The sequence below is a fragment of the Lygodium microphyllum genome, chromosome 17 (assembly GCF_053477565.2).
Source record: "Lygodium microphyllum isolate KBCC chromosome 17, Lygodium_microphyllum_v1.1.10, whole genome shotgun sequence".
Lineage (NCBI taxonomy): Eukaryota > Viridiplantae > Streptophyta > Polypodiopsida > Schizaeales > Lygodiaceae > Lygodium > Lygodium microphyllum.
Genome location: NC_141151.1, coordinates 35628047 through 35645976, shown reverse-complemented (window position 1 = coordinate 35645976; position 17930 = coordinate 35628047).

The window sequence follows — 17930 nt, the reverse complement described above, 5'->3', positions numbered from 1 at the left end:
ATATCTAATGCTTCAAGTTGAAGGCCTGAAGGGAGAGGCAGCTTCAGTTACCCCCGACAACCTACCTGACCCTAACCAAGGGGGTTGTTAACCGCGCCGGGAAGATGGACCAAACCCACCAGGAGAGGTCTCTCTGTTGAGCGCTACTTGGAGCAGGAGGATGCTTGAGTGCTAGAGGGGGCTCTGGTCGTAAATCCCTCGCCTTCCGGGCCCTGCACAATAGGCCAACGTGACTCGGGATTGGATCTCGAGGCCTGCATACTAGTCTACGAGTGAAATCTTGGATTAGTAATCCCTGTGGATTGCTGGATAGCCTTCGGGTAGATTATGGATAAGCCTACAGTCTGGACTTTATGTATTTCAAGGATAAATATGATAATATGTTGAAAAGGAACTTTTTTGACATTGCTTTTCTATGTCAACTGCTATGATTACGTGAAGAAACCGGTGCCTAATGGACTAATTAAGGAAGCTGTTTGATGCTTGTCCAACTAAATGTGGTAGGTAATTAGACAACTAAAACAACCTGAGGAAAGTGCGATGGATGTGGCCATTGGTCCATCCTACGGATGGGTGGTCCCAATTGGCGGGGAACTTTTCTCAATCATGATGGACAGCAAGAAGATTGTTTCAAATGACACGAACAACAAGGGCGCTAACCTAGAGTCTAAGTTATGATAATCCCGATTTACACTGTTTTAGGGGAATGAAATGGGACTATGCCTTATGGCAGAGAGGTTGAGCTTTGCATCCCTCTCATTTCCCATTCTCCTTGAACCAGGTACATCGTAAATCCACTTCGGACCTGGCATTTCTACGTAAAGTAGTTCGCTCAGGTTTGACGCTAGTTGCCGTTTAGAAAATGACCATTAGGAAAAACCCTTATTCAAGTCTGGTCCTAAGTGGGAACGGCGAGAATACTTCCGCTACGTGGCAGATGCGAAAAGTCCTAGATCGCAAACCTCGTAACATTCCATGGAAGTGCCGAGCGGAGCTTTCTAGACATCCTTTTCGATGGACTGCTAAGACGTGTCCTGAAGATAATAGGTGGACACGTTACAGTTGGTATCAGAGCGAACCAATGGAGGATTTGTTTTTAAGAAATCTTAATAAGTAGAAGTAAAGCAAATTTTGTTGTTCCGAACATTTCCTTACTTTCGATGTTGTCTTGCAGAATTATGAAGCATGGAACATGTTCTTAGTGTTCCAAGTCATGTTTATGACCGCGATGCATGCTTCGGATTATCGACGATGGATTGATATGATGAACATCCTAGACCGCATTTACAATCCATCGCCTGTGTACATGGAACGGAGATGGATGGGGGTTTCAAGGATCTATTACATAGTTGCCCATCGACCAGTGTACCTTTAAATTAACTTGAAGAGAATCAAGTGGATGGAGGATATAAAGATCATGAAGATGTTCATTTTTATTGAGGCTCACACAAATGCGACCCTACATGTCAGAGGTCGAAGGGTTAACCAGAATAAGTATGTGTACGGGGAAGTGATTCAAGTAATCCCTGCCAACCAAATCAAGGTGTTGGGACGTCATGAGAGGAACAGATATCAAAGGAAAAGATACCTTGATCTTCCAATGACCTTTCCATTCCTAAAAATCAATGACCCCAATCCGTACTACTACTCAGTTCCTAGCTGAATGCAACAATATCTTATTCTCCTCGAATTAATGTAATAGTTGTTCCATCGCCAAATTTTTTGGGGGGGGTTCAAACTCAAAAGGCATGCTCAAATTTGGCCTCCCAAGTGTCCACCTTTTCATATCTTGACCATTTTGTGACCATTTCCCCGTCCGGACTCAGAATTGAGCTCTGAAAAATCCTGGGCGTCCGGCTTGGCATCATGCATTGGCGAGTAGCTCGTGTCAACCCGCACGATTGTCTAAAAATTTATGAAAAATAAACAAGTGTCGCTCGGGCGCCTTTAAAGCACTTTGGCGCTTAAAATCGTCCTAGATCGATCCGCTGCCTTTGACGGTGAATGTTTTTCCCTTGATATTCGTAATTTTTAGCTATTTTTAAGCAATTGCTAGCACCAAAATTCCGCTCTCATTGGCAACCACCGGATAGGGCGACTCAGCTCGTCGAATCCACAAACATATCTGCACATAAACAATCAAAGAAGCATCAAACTGATACAAAACAAATATATAATAAAACTTGGCACAATGCTCCCCCTACCCCCTCACAAAACCAAAGCATAACATCCACAAGGAGTAGGCCTAGCATCATCTAATAGAGGATCCAAAGTGAGTCACTAACCAACTGCTCCAACACAGCCAAATTAAAAAACCTATCAAAGAGGTTGCCCTAAATGGTAGTCTGAACTACTTACCAACTAAGGACAATACAACTAGGAGCTCCTACAAGGTGACGACTCCTATAGCCTGATCAAGAAGTATTTTCTTTCAGTACAGTTCTTCTTTTAGGGTTTTTATTTGTATGAACATACTTGGGCATGTAAAAAGGAGGGAGCTGAGCATAGTGACCCAAGGAGAACAGGGCATCGGCCTCAGGACTTGTCTCGGCACCCAAGAACCTACCAAGCCCTCGCAAGGCGACACTTAATCCTTTTCTAATGCTCACTTTTATTTTCGCTCAAACCTTCCTTGTTTTCTCTTTTTTTTTCCTAGCAAGATGCCACCCCTAGGAAGACAAGGTATCGGCCCTAGATCTGATTCGTCCCTAGGAACCTACCAGGCCCTCGCAAGGCAATGATCAACTGCTTATATATTTTCATTCCTTTTCTTTTCTTTGATAGGGGTTAGAACCCCTTTTTACACACCTTCGTATTTATATTCATCTTTTAGGATGTCCAAGGTTTCTTGGCATCATCATTATTATCTTCTGGCAGGCTTCTCTAACTACCTCACTACTAACAAGAACTCCTAGAACGGCTGCCTAGCAGGCTAGCAGAACAGGGCCACTAAGACTTCCTTCTAAAACAGGTCTTTCGATGCCTGACAATGTCTTTACACGAGGCAATGACTACTCCAACCTCCCTCAAACATATTTAGCCTAAACCTGGGACTTCATGCCTTGGTTGCTGGTCCCCAAAAAAAATATATCTCCACGACAAATACACATATAATAGGAAAGAAAGGTACTCATAAAGGAGAGGTATCACCTGGATTGGCCACAAGAAGCTTCCATCGCAGCAAAGGCTCCTCCAGGCTCCACCAACATTCACGAACACGAAACCTGTCTAGCACACACTTAAAACAAAAACCTGATTAAACGCACCCGCACTAGACAGGGAAATGGCCCTCTTGGCCTAATGAAAGGAAACATTCTACTCATAACATCCTCCTGGAAACAACTATGATAGACATCAAAGCATACCATTCCCAGGGGGACAGAGAGGCTCGTAGCCCTAAACTAGGTGCATTAAATTATGACCCATCCCTCCTGCGTATATTGCAAGAGGTGTTCGCATCACATGTCGTCTAATCAGTCTATGGGTCCAAGATAATAAAGATAGATGAGTCTTGCTTACCCTCTGTATCACCCGGATCAACCATCGTCTGCCAAAGAGGGCATGTTCAGAAAGCATACCCCACAAACGATCAGGTCCTGTCTCACCATCAATAGATATATCGGGACAAGGGCCACAATTAAAGAAGAGGTCTTCTTTATATGCAAAATTAGCCAATGAATCAGCAAACTGATTCCAATTCCGTGGAATCAGCTGAAAAGACACTCTATCAAATTCATCTAGCAGGGCTATGGCAGTATGATGGTACATGCAAAGGATGGGGTTTTGTACCATGTACGTCCCATTGAGTTGATTTAAAACCAACTGAGAGTCCCCTTTCACCAATAACTAGCGGATACCACCCTTCTTTGCAATATTCAAACCCATAATTAGGGCTTTCTATTCGACCATGTTATTGGTAAAATTCACCCCGAGATAAGCAACTAACTTCATGACAATGCGTCGTCGGGGGTCTCGGATGACAACTCCTACACTTCCTTTTTTGCATGGACCCCTGGACGCCCCATCAAAGTACAAGGTGTATGTCCATAAAGGGTTTACATATCCCGCCATCCGGAACTCTACTCGTAATTATGGTAATCCAAATTGAGCATATTCAACGGGTGGACTGTAGGCTCCATCCCTCCATCATCATTGAATTCAACATGGATGCTCGTCAACATTTGTAGGCAGTGATGGCAGAAGACCTTGATCTCCCAAATAAATGTCCCGCCTTCTTGCACAGTCACCTTATATCCTTTGCTCCACCAAATGAGCTTTCCCTGATGATACCTCTGTTCTAAATATGGGTGTTCTAAATAAGGGATCAGATGACCCATCAACCTCTATCATGATTTCCTTGCAGATGTTTGATCGAGCTCTCCTAGACCTGCAAGGCAATCATAGTATTAGTGCAATCAGAAATAATAAGCTTTAATCTTATTAAGATTAACCTTATTTTTAAATTCTATCCCCTCAAGGTCAGCTAACAAAACTGTGGATGTATTCTTTCCTATTCTCACGATCCTATAGGGCCCATCCCATTTGGGCTCTAGCTTACCTGGAAATAATTCACGTCATGCGTCATAATATAGAACAAGCTGTCCTTTCTTGAAGGTGTATTTCTTGGCTTTAAGGTCATGTAGCTGCTTCATTTGGTGCTTCGCTACTTCTTGGTGCAATAAGCTCTATAGCTTCAGCTCATCTAAATGTGCCAGTGTCATCAAGCGCTCAAAAAGTGCGTCTTCATCACTCAAAGAATGATTGATGGCAAACCGAATAGTCGGCAGCTCAATCTCTAAAGGCAAGACACACTCCTCCCCATATACTAACTTGAACGGGGTATGGCCAGTGGCTCGTTTGAAAGTCGTATTATAGGCCCACACTGCCACGTATAACTTTTTATCCCAATCCCGTTTCTTTTCCGATACAATTTTGGACAGGATGCCCACAAGCTGCTTGTTGGTGCTTTCAACTTGCCCATTGGCTTGTGGATTATATGGGGTTGTCTTGTTATACTTGATTTGCCAAATTTCTGTCAAACCTTTGATCACCTTATTCAGGAAATGGGTTTCGCGGTCCGACACTAATTCTTTCGGCGGACCAAAACAACATATTATCTGCTCTAAAAGGAAACTAGCAGTTTCTTTAGCATCATCTTTCCTTGTTGCATGTGCTTTTGACCACTTTGTGAAGTAGTCAGTTGCTACAATGATGTACCTCTTTTGCGTAGTCGACGACGGAGTAATAGGACCCACAAAGTGTATTCCCCACTTCTCAAATGGAAGTATCGCCATAATAGGGGTAAGTGGTCGTTTCCTATTCTCTCGACTATCATGTCGTTGGCAAATATTGCATCTCTTAACATACGCAAACGCATCCTGGAAGATGGCAGGCCACCAATAACATGCTCTTAAAGCCTTTTGTGCTGTAAGCCGTCCAGCAAAATGGCCACCACAAGCAGAATCATGGCACTCTTCCAAAATGAATGGCACCTCGTCAGGCATCACACACTGGCGATAGATGTCATCAACCCCTTGGCGATATAATGTACCTGCGATCAAGGCAAACTTTAATGCTTGCTACTTAATTTTCCTTCTCTCAACTTTAGATAGTTTGGATCTCGCCTCTGCCGTTGATAAATAATGCATTATTGCAGCATACCAGGAGGGAATAGATGCTGTATCTATTTTAAATAACAACTCCATGTCACTACCTTCAGCCACAGATTCTTTCGACTCCCCAAAGTCCACAAGACATTCCACGATGCCTTGCAACCTTGGTGGCTTACTCCTGATTTCATAATCAAATTCCTGCAAAGTGATCAACCACTTTGCTAGACGATCAGGCGGCTGTAGCTTATTCATCAATAATCGAAGTCCCTCCGCCTTCGTATAAAGCACGACTTTCTCATAGAGAATGTAATGCCTGAATTTCTTGGTCCCAAAGACCATCGCCAGACACAATTTCTCCATGTAGGTATAGTTGATTTCGGATACCCCCATCTTTTGGCTAGCAAAAGCAATCGGGTGGTACCACTTCTGTTCCCAAACTTGGGCTAAACAGCAGCTGATACTATACATGGTGGCTGCTGAAAATATTTAGAACACCTCACCTCTTTTAGGTGCTTCTAAAACGGGAGCTCTTGCTAGTTCATGTTTCACATCCTCAAATGCTATCTTACAAGGGTCACCCCATACAAATGAACAGCTAAAGGACAATAAATTTGTAAGCGGCAACGTTCTTTCTGCCAACACATTTATGAATCTACGGTAACAACCAACCAAAGATAGAAAGCTATGGACTTCTTTTGGAGTGTGTGGTGGACCCATGGCAACTATAACTTTGACCTTCTCGGGGTCTGTAGCAATTCCTACCGAACTGACCACATGACCCAGCAATAGCCCATAAGGTACTTCAAAAACACACTTCCGCGGGTTTAAGGCGATGCAAAATTGTCTACAACGCTCAAAGCATTTTCTTAAAATGATCAACTGCCTTCCTCTCACGGTGGCGGCCCCTAAGTCATCAATAAACACCTTCAACTCTTCAGGGGATATGTCACCGAATGTCTTATCTGCTGTTCGTTGCCACGAACCAGGCGCATTGCATAAACCAAAGGCCATCACATGGTACACAAAAGTACTAAATACAGTAATAAAAGTTGTTTTCAACTTGTCCTCTTCTGCAATTGCCATTTGGTTATATCCTGCAAAGCAATCCATAAACAAATATATCTCCCTAGCCGCTAATTGATCCAAAATCTAGTCAATAAATGGCAACGGGTAGTAGTCCTTAACTGTCTGCTTATTTAACTCTCTAAAGTCTAAACATAATCGAATTTGATTATTCTTATTCTTTCTGATCACAACTGGCAAACACCATTCCGTGTGTTGCACAGGAAAAATCAAACCCGCTTTTCGAAGCTTCTATAACTCTTCAAACAGCCCGTCCCTCAGTTCGAAAGGCATATGCCTTACTTTCTGTCGTACAGGACGACTGCCCTCTTTCAATGGAATTGTATGAACAGCAAGACTAGGAGGAATGCCTCTCAGCTCATCATAACTCCAGGCAAAGATATCACGGAATTCCTGAATCAAGGCCACATAGTCCTCCCTTTCTGCTGTGCTGAGCATAGAACCTAATTTGATTGGTCGCGAATCATCAGGCATACCAAGGTCTAGCTCGATAACATCTGCATCCCTTATACGATCTTGGCCCTCTATCGGCTCGTTCAAAGTGATCTGATAGATGTCTTCTGTGGTGGATTCCTCTTTGGACTCATCACTCGATGATGTCTCACTGGTAGATAAATCTTCTAATGTCTCCAATTCTGTAGAAGATAGAGGAGCTCTCTCACTCTGCGGAGACTCATGATAAGCATCTACCACCACACGCTGGGCATCTCTGCCGAATATTAGTCAACCGGCAGTCCGCTTGCAAGATCCAAGGTCGTCCAAGTAATACTTGGTAACTTGGACGGCCTGCAAAACGAATCACCCTAAAGTCCAACAGGCATTCTACATTTGCAACAGTGACATGGACCTTAGTAATGCCGCCTTCCGGCTGTCTCAAACTATCATCTGCCATCATCAGTTCAAAACTCAAAATGTTAACAGATGATCCCATGTTGACAATGGCATAATCTACTAATATCCCATCGACATAGGCTGCAACCCTTGGGCAATGCTTCTCAACATGCTGGAACCAATCATCACCAACTCGCGCAATACCCAAAGGTTCTATGATATACCCGGTACGTAGGATCTTTCTAAATTCCTTGCGTACTCCTGGGGAAAGCTTAATAAGTTGTAAGAGGTTCACATCCAGCTTGACTTCACAAAGAGAGCTCGCCAAATCGAATTCATGATAGTTTGATAGAGCTCGCTTTTCACGCCAAACCATCCGCTCTTTAGGTCGCTGCACCAGCTTTATTGCCTCTTTCTTAACTTTCACCTTCTTCTTTGGTGGTTCCTTATCGACTTTACTTTCCACGGGCTTCAAAGGTCCCCCTTCCATGGCAGGATCCAAAACTTGCGTTCCTTTGTCGCCTTGTTTAGGGTTTCCGTCGACAGGCTTATCCTTGTCGGCTTCTCTACCCTTTTGACCTCTTGTAAGAATAGCTCGCAGATTAGAGGTTTCAGCATCATTAACGCGTACAGCCTCAATCAAACTAACCCCACTACCACTTGGTAGCTCCTCCACTGTAGTCTTTGGTCGTTGAAGTATTTGTTTAGGCCCGTCTTCTTGCTGGGAATCATTTTGATGCGCAGATCGGTCGCAGTATGCTCACGTACTGAGTCCCAGAAGGTCCCCAAGAACAATGAACTCTACCTTTTTGCACAAAAAACAATGTAAAAGCATGAACGACAAGAAGCAAGAGTCCCATTGGGTTCAATCTCCCTCCATGCCTTGTGTGAGCGCTTCATAAAGCATGTATTTTATGTATATTTCCATCTTCATGCTCAATAATAGCCCAATTTACAAAAATATGACAAGCTTTTAGCTTTTGAGTTTGCTTTCTACAAAAATAGGAAATAAAGCTAATGGATGGTGCCCATAGAGTCTGGCACGCCCAATCTCAATGTCCAAATAGAAATAACATATCCGTGCGCATAGGCGCATACAAAATAATAATCAATAATCAATGCCTCAATAGACATAACAAAATATAGGCGTGGTGCCTATCAAAATATAATCCAAAAGTCGAATACTTGCTAGACTCCAATGCTTTCCTCCGCCACTACTGCTATCTCTACACATCAACTGAAGCATTCACAATCGTTAGTAAAATAATACAATTAAACCGACAAAAGTGAATACCTAGCAGTCTTCATCTACATAAATAAATCAACTTGTTAGAAATAAATCCTAACCTTAATTTATTACAAGTGCGCACTCTAAACTCATAAACGTTTATTAATTTAATATGCATTTTGCGGAATCACCTGCTATGGAATCACCCATGTACACACTAAATTAATGAAACGCCCGAAAAGGACAGGCGTCCCCATCAACTTCTCGCACAAAGAATCCTCTTTGTGTATGAACCCCGGTCATCTAGTAGTAGTATCAACCTCATCTTCAGTGAAATCAGGCATATCCTCATGCTCGTCTTCGTCCATGGCTCCAAGATAGTTGATATGTGCTGGTGGCTTCTTTGAATGACAATTTGCTGTGAGATGCCCAGGCTGGTGACACTTATAGCATACTATTGGTTTGGCTTTGGTTACATTATTTGCAATGGCTGGAAGTCTGGGTACATTTGGATTTGCTTGTGGAATAGGCTTAGGATTTGGATTGACATTGGGTGATAATGCAGGTGGTTTAGCCCAATTCTTGCGGAAAGATGGTGATGAGAAACGACCTGGATTAAGCCTTCTAAAATTGGAATTGAATTGTTTAGATCCATAATTACCATTGGCTTGGAATTGTTGTGGTCATCTGTCTCTTCCGCGTAACTTATCTTAAGTGTCGTGAGCTAGTGAGATGGCGTCTTCAAGGGTAGCAGGCTTGAACATGTTCACTTCAGCGTAGTAATGTCCAAGAAGTCCAGACATATACTTCCGCTTATGTGTCGTCTCTGGTACATCTTCAAGCATGCATAGCTGTAGAAGTGCATTCCAAAAACACTCTTTATATTGTGGAATAGGCTCACGATCCCGTTGTTGAAGTAAATCCCATTGCTTGATAGCCTTCTCATGAAATTGCGGTGGAAGGAAATTCTGCATGAACTTCTTCTTGAAATCTTCCCAAGTAGCAAGACATTCTATGCTCTTGCGTACTACAGTCCGCCAAAGTGATGCTCTGTCTACCAAATGATTAGTAACACACTTGATTTTATCTTTTTCTGGATAAGTTTCCTCATGGAAATAGTCATCAAACTGGCTAATGAATGATAAAACAGTCTTTCCTTCTCGTATGCCATTGAAAGTGCGAAATTTGAAACTTCGTTTACTTATCTTGGATTCCTTGCGAATGGTTTGTGCTTCAAGAGTGGCGTTGATGGTACGTCGAATCAAATCTTCAGCTTGAGGTTCTTTTTTGTCGGTGGATGCTCTTTGTAATTTTGTCAATTGCGCTTGCAATGCTTGCCTAGCCCTTCGTTCTTCTTCCAATTGCAACATGATTAGGTCCAGCTTTTGTTCCATGGTAGGCTCAGGTAGGTCGTCTTCAGCCATAGGATCATTCATATGTGGGGTCCTCATCCTGTAAAACTCAATAAACCTTTCTCACTCAAAATCAAGTTAGCGGGATGAGCGTAGCTCAAATTCGGGGTTACAAGGCTATGTATTTTTGGGTATTTCTTCCTCAAATTTTTAGAAAATCTGCAATATTTCCTTCTTCATTTGTTGAAAATACTTCAGCAAACCTGTAGATAGGTAGAATACTTTGCCACGAATAACTTTCCAGTTCAGAATTTTTGCGCAGGAACAAGCCTTCTAGGAGTTTTGAGCACTAGTCAATTCTGACTCCAGTTGACTAGTCTGACTTGCAGAGTTGCAGACTTAGCCGACTTGCAGAGTTGCATACTTACAGAACTTAGGCCGACTTGATGAACTTACAGGACTTGATTGCAATCGACTTGCAAAACTTGACTTCTGGTACGCAGGACCCGGAGTTTGGTGACTTTCTTGCCCTGTGTGACTTGCAGAGCTTAGCTTTGACTTAGGAGATTAAGCTTAAAAAGCTTAATGACTGAGTCCTCAGATTTCGTGGGGGAGGGGCGTTTTGTGACGTCGCGAAAAACGCGGGGGCTCCTGAGATACCACGACTGAAAAATTTTGAAGCTTGAAGCTTTTTAAAGCTTCCAAGCTTAATCTTAAGCCTTGTTGTAGTAATTAATTATGACATGAGAAAGCTTATCTTTGGTTTTTCCACGACTTGATGAAGAAGATGATTGCGTGGTCCTCCACCTACATAGCGTGGTCCTTCGCGATCTGAGAGTAGAAACAAGGGTTCTTGATCGCCAGAAGTCTGCCTATATCGACGGTTCGCGATGAGATTGACTGTAGAGCCCGATCGTTCCTGGAGCTCCGCCTTCGCACGAGATGGGTAGCGATTGGAAGCTCTTGATCTCAGCTTCACTCTGATACTAGTGATGCGCAGATCGGTTGTAGTATGCTCACGTAGTGAGTCCCGGAAGGTTCCCAAGAACAATGAACTCTACCTTTTTGCACAAAAAACAATGTAAAAGCATGAATGACAAGAAGCAAGAGTCCCATTGGGTTCAATCTCCCCCCATGCCTTGTGTGAGCGCTTCACAAAGCATGTATTTTATGTATATTTCCATCTTCATGCTCATTAATAGCCCAATTTACAAAAATATGACAAGCTTTTAGCTTTTGAGTTTTCTTTCTACAAAAATAGGAAATAAAGCTAATGGACGGTGCCCATAGAGTCTGGCACGCCCAATCTCAACGTCCAAATAGAAATAACATATCCGTGCGCATAGGCGCATACAAAATAATAATCAATAATCAATGCCTCAATAGACATAACAAAATATAGGCATGGCGCCTATCAAAATATAATCCAAAAGTCGAATACTCGCTAGACTCCAATGCTTTCCTCCGCCACTGCTGCTATCTCTACACATCAACTGAAGCATTCACAATCGTTAATAAAATAATACAATTAAACCAAAAAAAGTGAATACCTAGCAGTCTTCAGCTACATAAATAAATCAACTGGTTAGAAATAAATCCTAACCTTAATTTATTACGAGTGCGCACTCTAAACTCATAAACGTTTATTAATTTAATATGCATTTTGCGGAATCACCCGCTATGGAATCACCCATGTACACACTAAATTAATGAAACGCCCGAAAAGGACAAGTGTCCCCATCAACTTCTCGCACAAAGAATCCTCTTTGTGTATGAGTCCCGGTCATCTAAGTTTACGGAATCCACCATAAAACCTCACGGAATCCACCGTGGAATATGCCTCCTGGCATCACATTTCCTTGCACACGATGATTAACAGGCCCTGGTTGCCGACTACCTCGCTGGAGGGAACTGATCTTACTCTAGCAAGTAGCTGCTAAATGGCCGGATTTTCCACAAATATTGCACTTAACATTTGGGCAATTTCTTGGATAGTGCTGCCCACCACACCATTTGCAACTAAACCTCGAAGGTGCACCCTCGTCTAGGTATCTACTTCCTATCAAATTTTGTTGTTTTTTAAGGAAGTTGACATCAACGGATATTTGCCGATACTGCTCCGTATTCATGTCGGTATATACTTCATCATGTCCTTAACCTCGCCAAGAACATTGGAAGCGCTCGACTCATAGCCTTGGTCATTACCATGTTGTTCCATCGGCCTAACAATTAGATTAGGAACTGGTTGTTGAACCACAAGCATGGTATTAGAATTGACCACTGTAAAATATTACACGGCGCAGCGAACAGAATCTAAGAAAGAGATAGAGAGTACACAACAAATAAGAGGAGAATCGGTAAATTCTTTAACTCCAAACAACTGATACAAAGATGGCTCTGTCCACCCATGCGCTTCCACTGTGTGAAGCTTAGATGGCGATCTAGACAGAAGATAGGTGAAGAGCTTAAGGCTAGCTGGAATAACAACTCTGACTGGGTGAAAGACGAGTGAAAGATGGCTGCAAAGGGGTTTAGCTTTTATAGCCCGCGAAGGTCGTTAGGTGCTGACCGGCCTACCATATGAGCCTCCACTAGTCGGCCAGGGAATATTCCCTTTACCATCGGGCCGGGGGCACTGCCCCGGGACCCCCGCTAGGGGGGCCAGTGGCCCCCCTGGGGCCCCCCAGCCAAGGGCCGCTTCCGCAGCCCCCGGACCCCACAATAGGGGCCCCTTTTAACTCCCTTACACCGCAACTCGATGCAATGCGTCTTGAGTTGCTACCAGCTTAACCACTCCGTCTAACCCAAAGATTAGACCCACAACAGTCACCTTTTTGCCATCCGGTCACATAGACCTCATCTGATATACAAGTCAGGACTCAACCAATGTCCCCAGGCTCACATTTGGCTTCTCCTCATAATGGGGGCCTTACAACTTTGAGCACCATGGATCATTGGTAGCACCTTATGAGGGTGGGGCATTGATCATATCTAACACCCCCCCTCAATGTCCACCCATAGGTGAACTATCTCCTTGTCCCAATGCCGAATCTCTAAAGATGAACTTCAAGCAGATCCTTCGTAAGTGCTTTGGTGAAGATATCTGCTCCATTCTCCTCTGTTGGACAGTAGACCAATTCCACTATCCCATCCTCCATCAAATCACGCACATAGTGATACTGGATCTCTATATGTTTGGTGCATGCATGAAACACTGGATTTTTGGCAATGGCGATGCAACTCTAATTGTCACATCTTAGCACAGTTGGTTCTTCATCCTGCACTCCCATATGCCATAGAATCCTTCTCAGCCATACGGCCTCACATGCAGCAAAACAAGCTGCCTTGTACTCTGCTTCGGTAGAAGACAATGCCACTGTTGGTTGCTTCTTACTAATCCAAGAGAAAATTCCCGAACCCAAAGAGAAACAATAACCAGAAATTGACTTCCTGGAATCAATGTCTCCTGCCCAATCTGAGTCACAGTTCCCCACAAGAGAGGTTCTAAAACTGTATGTGATACCATAATCAAGAGTTTTCTTCAAGTATCTGAGCACCCGCATCCCAGCCTTCCAATGACTCTCATGAGGTTTGTTTGAGAACCTGCTCAAAACACCAACATCAAAACTGATATCTGGTCTGGTGTTACACAAGTAGATCAACCTCCTATACCTCCCAATGTCTGCTAGTGCTGATGTATCCTCGACGGATAACTTTGCATTCACCTCCATAGGTGTAGCTATCTCCTTGCACTCGGTCATGCCAAATGCCTTCAAGATCTCCCATGCATACTTCTTCTGAGAGATGAAGATCTTTCCTGGCTCTTGCCGGACTTCAATCCCCAAACAATAGTGCAGCAAGCCCAAGTCTGTCTTTTCAAACTCAGAACTCAAAGCCTTTCGAGTTTCGTTGATCATATCTTCATAGTCACCTGTAATAAGAAGGTCGTCCACATATAGGACAATCACTACAAACTTTTTACCATCCCTGTAAACATACAAGTTAGCATCTAAGGCACATCTTTTGAAGTTTAGGTTTAAAAAGAACCTATCTATCCGCGGGTACCATGATCTAGGGGCTTGTTTCAGCCCATACAATGCCTTCTTCAGTTTACACACTTTGTTCTCAGAATGGGGGGCCTCAAACCCTAGTGGCTAAGCCATGTACACCTCCTCCTTGAGGTCACCATTTAAGAACGCTGACTTAACATCCATTTGGTACACTGGCCACTTCTTGTGGGCAGCCACTGCAAGTACCGTGCGAATAGTGGTCATTCTGGCAGTTGGGGCAAATGACTCTTGAAAATAAAACCCTTCAACTTGTGAAAATCCTTGGGCAACCAGTCTAGCTTTATACTTTTCTAAGGTACCATTAGCCTTGTACTTTACCTTCCAGATCCACTTGGTGCCAATAATCTTCCGCTTTGCTGGTTGATCCAGTAGCTCCCAAGTGTCATTCTTCATTATGTTGTCATACTCCGCCTGCATAGCAGCCTTCCATGATGGATCTGCAAGTGCTTCTTCTAAGTCAGTTGGCTCCTTTACTTCTCTCATAATCTCAACCATCAAGGCCATATTGACTATGTGAGCAGAAGCCCTCCTTTGCTCCTCTATTCTCTGAGACCTCCTTGGTCCGTCTACCTTCTCCTCAACAGATGCAGGCATAGGATTATTGTGGTCATAGAGCTGCTTCACCCAGCGCGGCAATGGCTTTTCCGGTGGGGTGATGTCAGGTTGGTGAACTTTTTCCTCATCATCTGAAGATGATGCTTCCTCCTCCTTAAGGATAGGGATAGCTCTCGGGACAGGTTCATAGTGGACTACTTCTTCACTTGATGATAAAGTGGAAGAACTTGCCTTCTCCTCCTCCACTGTATGCAGCTCCTCCTTGAACACCACATCATGGCTCGCGATGATCTTCTTTGCCTCTTGGTCATATAATTTGTAAGCCTTCTGCTCATCACTATAACCCAAGAAGATACATTTTCTGCTTTTTGGTTGTAACTTGTTTCTCTTCTCATCTGGAACATGTGCATAACATTCACATCCAAAAATTCTGAAATGTGAGACAGATGGTTTCTTACCAGTGTAAGCCGCATGAGGTGTTTTTCCTTTGAGAGCCTTTGTATAGCTCCGATTTAGAATGTAGACTGCAATATTAACAGCTTCAGCCCAAAAATGGTTAGGCAATCCCTTGCCCTTTAGCATGCATCTTGACATCTCCACAATGGTGCAATTCCTGCGTTCCACAACACCGTTCTGCTGAGGTGTGTGAGGCGTCGTCAATTGACGCTTGATCCCTTTGCTCTTGCAAAAGCCTTCAAACTCCTTTGAGTTGAACTCACCACCACCATCTATTCTAAATTTCTTCACACTTTTCCCTGTTTCATTCTCAACAAGTATTAGCCATTCTTTAAACTTACCAAAAGCTTGAGCCTTATCACGAAGGAAGTACACCCACATCTTCCTACTGTAGTCGTCGACAATCAACATAAAATAAGAAGATCCCCCCAAGGCCTGTGTAGGCATCTTACCACACAAGTCAGCATGCACCAACTCTAGAGGAGCATGTGCTCTATTCTTGCTTTCTTGTGGAAATGCCTTTCTCTGTTGCTTGCCCATCATACAAGCTTCACATGGTTCCTTCAATTTAGATATTGTAGGTAGGTGAGCAACCATACCTTGCTTTTGCATCTCCTTCAATACTGCAAATCCGATGTGTCCAAACCTTTCATGCCAAAGCTTACTTGTGCCCACTCCAACGGTGGCTGTAAGAGCACTTAGCTCATACAGGTTGTTCCTTCTTTCTCCTTTGCCAACAATTGTGCCAGCACTATCAATAATTTCTGCACCTGTCTTCTTGAACCTCACTTCATGACCAAGATCAGTTATGGCAACAACTGATAAGAGATTTCTCCTGATTTCGGAAACATACAACACATTTGAAAGCTTTTTGACTTCACCATTTGCAGCAACAAAAGAAATAGTACCTGTGCCCGTAGCAAGGCATTTAGCATCATTTCCAACCGTCACAGTGATGGATTCTTGTAGAGCCTACATAGAACTGTATATACCTTTCTTGTTGGTCATGTGACGGGAGGCCCCACTATCCAACACCCATGAGTCAGTGTAGATTCTTCTTGCGCTGAGGAGCACACTTCCTCAATGGTTGCCATGAATAATTCCAACTCTGCTTCAGCCATATTGGCTGTCTCTTTCCCTTTACTTTTAAGGGTACCATTCTTTTCATCTGCCTTCTTGACACGACAATCTGCAATTGCATGTCCTTTCTTCTTACAGTAGAAGCACTCTCCTTGAAACTTCTTCTTGCCTCCCTTCTTCTTTTTGTCACCATCATTTTTGATGGAGGAAACACCTTTGCCTTTTGCATTGGCAGAGAATGCAGCATCTCCATTGTTGCTTCCTTCTTGGGCTTTTAGCCTCAACTCCTCCTCCATTAATAATGCACAAAACTCCTCAAAAGTCAAAGCTTGAGGTCTCACCTGAGTATTAAGGGCAGTTACTAGTCCATCAAACTTTTGTGGACAAATCCGAAGACACCTCCGAGCTAGCTCTTCACTAGTCTTTTGTATCCCAGCGCCAGCCATCTGGTCGCGCTGATTCTTAATCCGAGTGATGAATGCTTCAACCGTCTCTCCTTCAGCAAACTTCTCGGTTGCTAGTTGATTCTCCAAGTTTTGAATCCTTGTTTGGTTTCGTGTTTCATACTGACTCCTTAGTACATTCCAAGCATCTGACGCTTTGTTTGTATGCTGAATCAGAATCAAAACACTGTTAGAACAGCTTGTAACTAAGGCACACAATGCATCTGCATTCCTTCGTTTCCAAGCTCATAGAAGATCTACATTCGGAGGAATCATCACACTAGGATTTGATGGGTCCGGGGTAGGCTGTGGTTCTGCATCAGTCCCCAGCACAGTCTCCAGAAGCTCATAAGAATCAAGGATAGTTGTAATTTTGAACTTCCACAAGGTGTAGTTTGTACCATCTAACTTGCCTTTGCTGAAGGTTGGTGGACGAATCCTCAGTGTTTGAATAGCCGGTACAGTAGCACCACCTCCTGCACCGCCTCCTAATGCACCAAAACCGCTTCCCGGAGTCGACATAGTTTCTCTTTGCTGTTGAAGCCTTTGCCTCTTGCACGCTCTCCAATCTCTAGAGCCCCCTAGGCTCTGATACCATGTAAAATATTACACGGCGCAGCAAACAGAATCTGAGAAAGAGATAGAGAGTACACAATAGATAAGAGGAGAATTAGTAAATTCTTTAACTCCAAACAACTGATACAAAGATGGCTCTGTCCACCCATGCGCTTCCACTGTGTGAAGCATAGATGGCGATCTAGACAGAAGATAGGTGAAGAGCTTAAGGCTAGTTGGAATAACAACTCTGACTGGGTGAAAGATGAGTGAAAGATGGCTGCGAAGGGGTTTAGCTTTTATAGCCCGCGAAGGTCGTTAGGTCGGCCTGCTGACCGCCGACCTACCATATGAGCCTCCACTAGTCGGCCAGGGAATATTCCCTTTACCATTGGGCCGGGGGCGCTGCCCCTGGACCCCCGCCAGGCTGGCCCCCCTGGGGCCCCCCAGCCAGGACTCAACCAATGTCCGGGCTCACATTTGGCTTCTCCTCATAATGGGGGCCTTACAACTTTGAGCACCATGGATCATTGGTAGCACCTAATGAGGGTGGGGCATTGATCATATCTAACAACCACCTGGCCTCCACCATTTGGAGCCATTTGACTGCTCGTAGACATCGATATGCTAGGGGGAGCTGGTAATAAAGGGACATTCTGCATCAT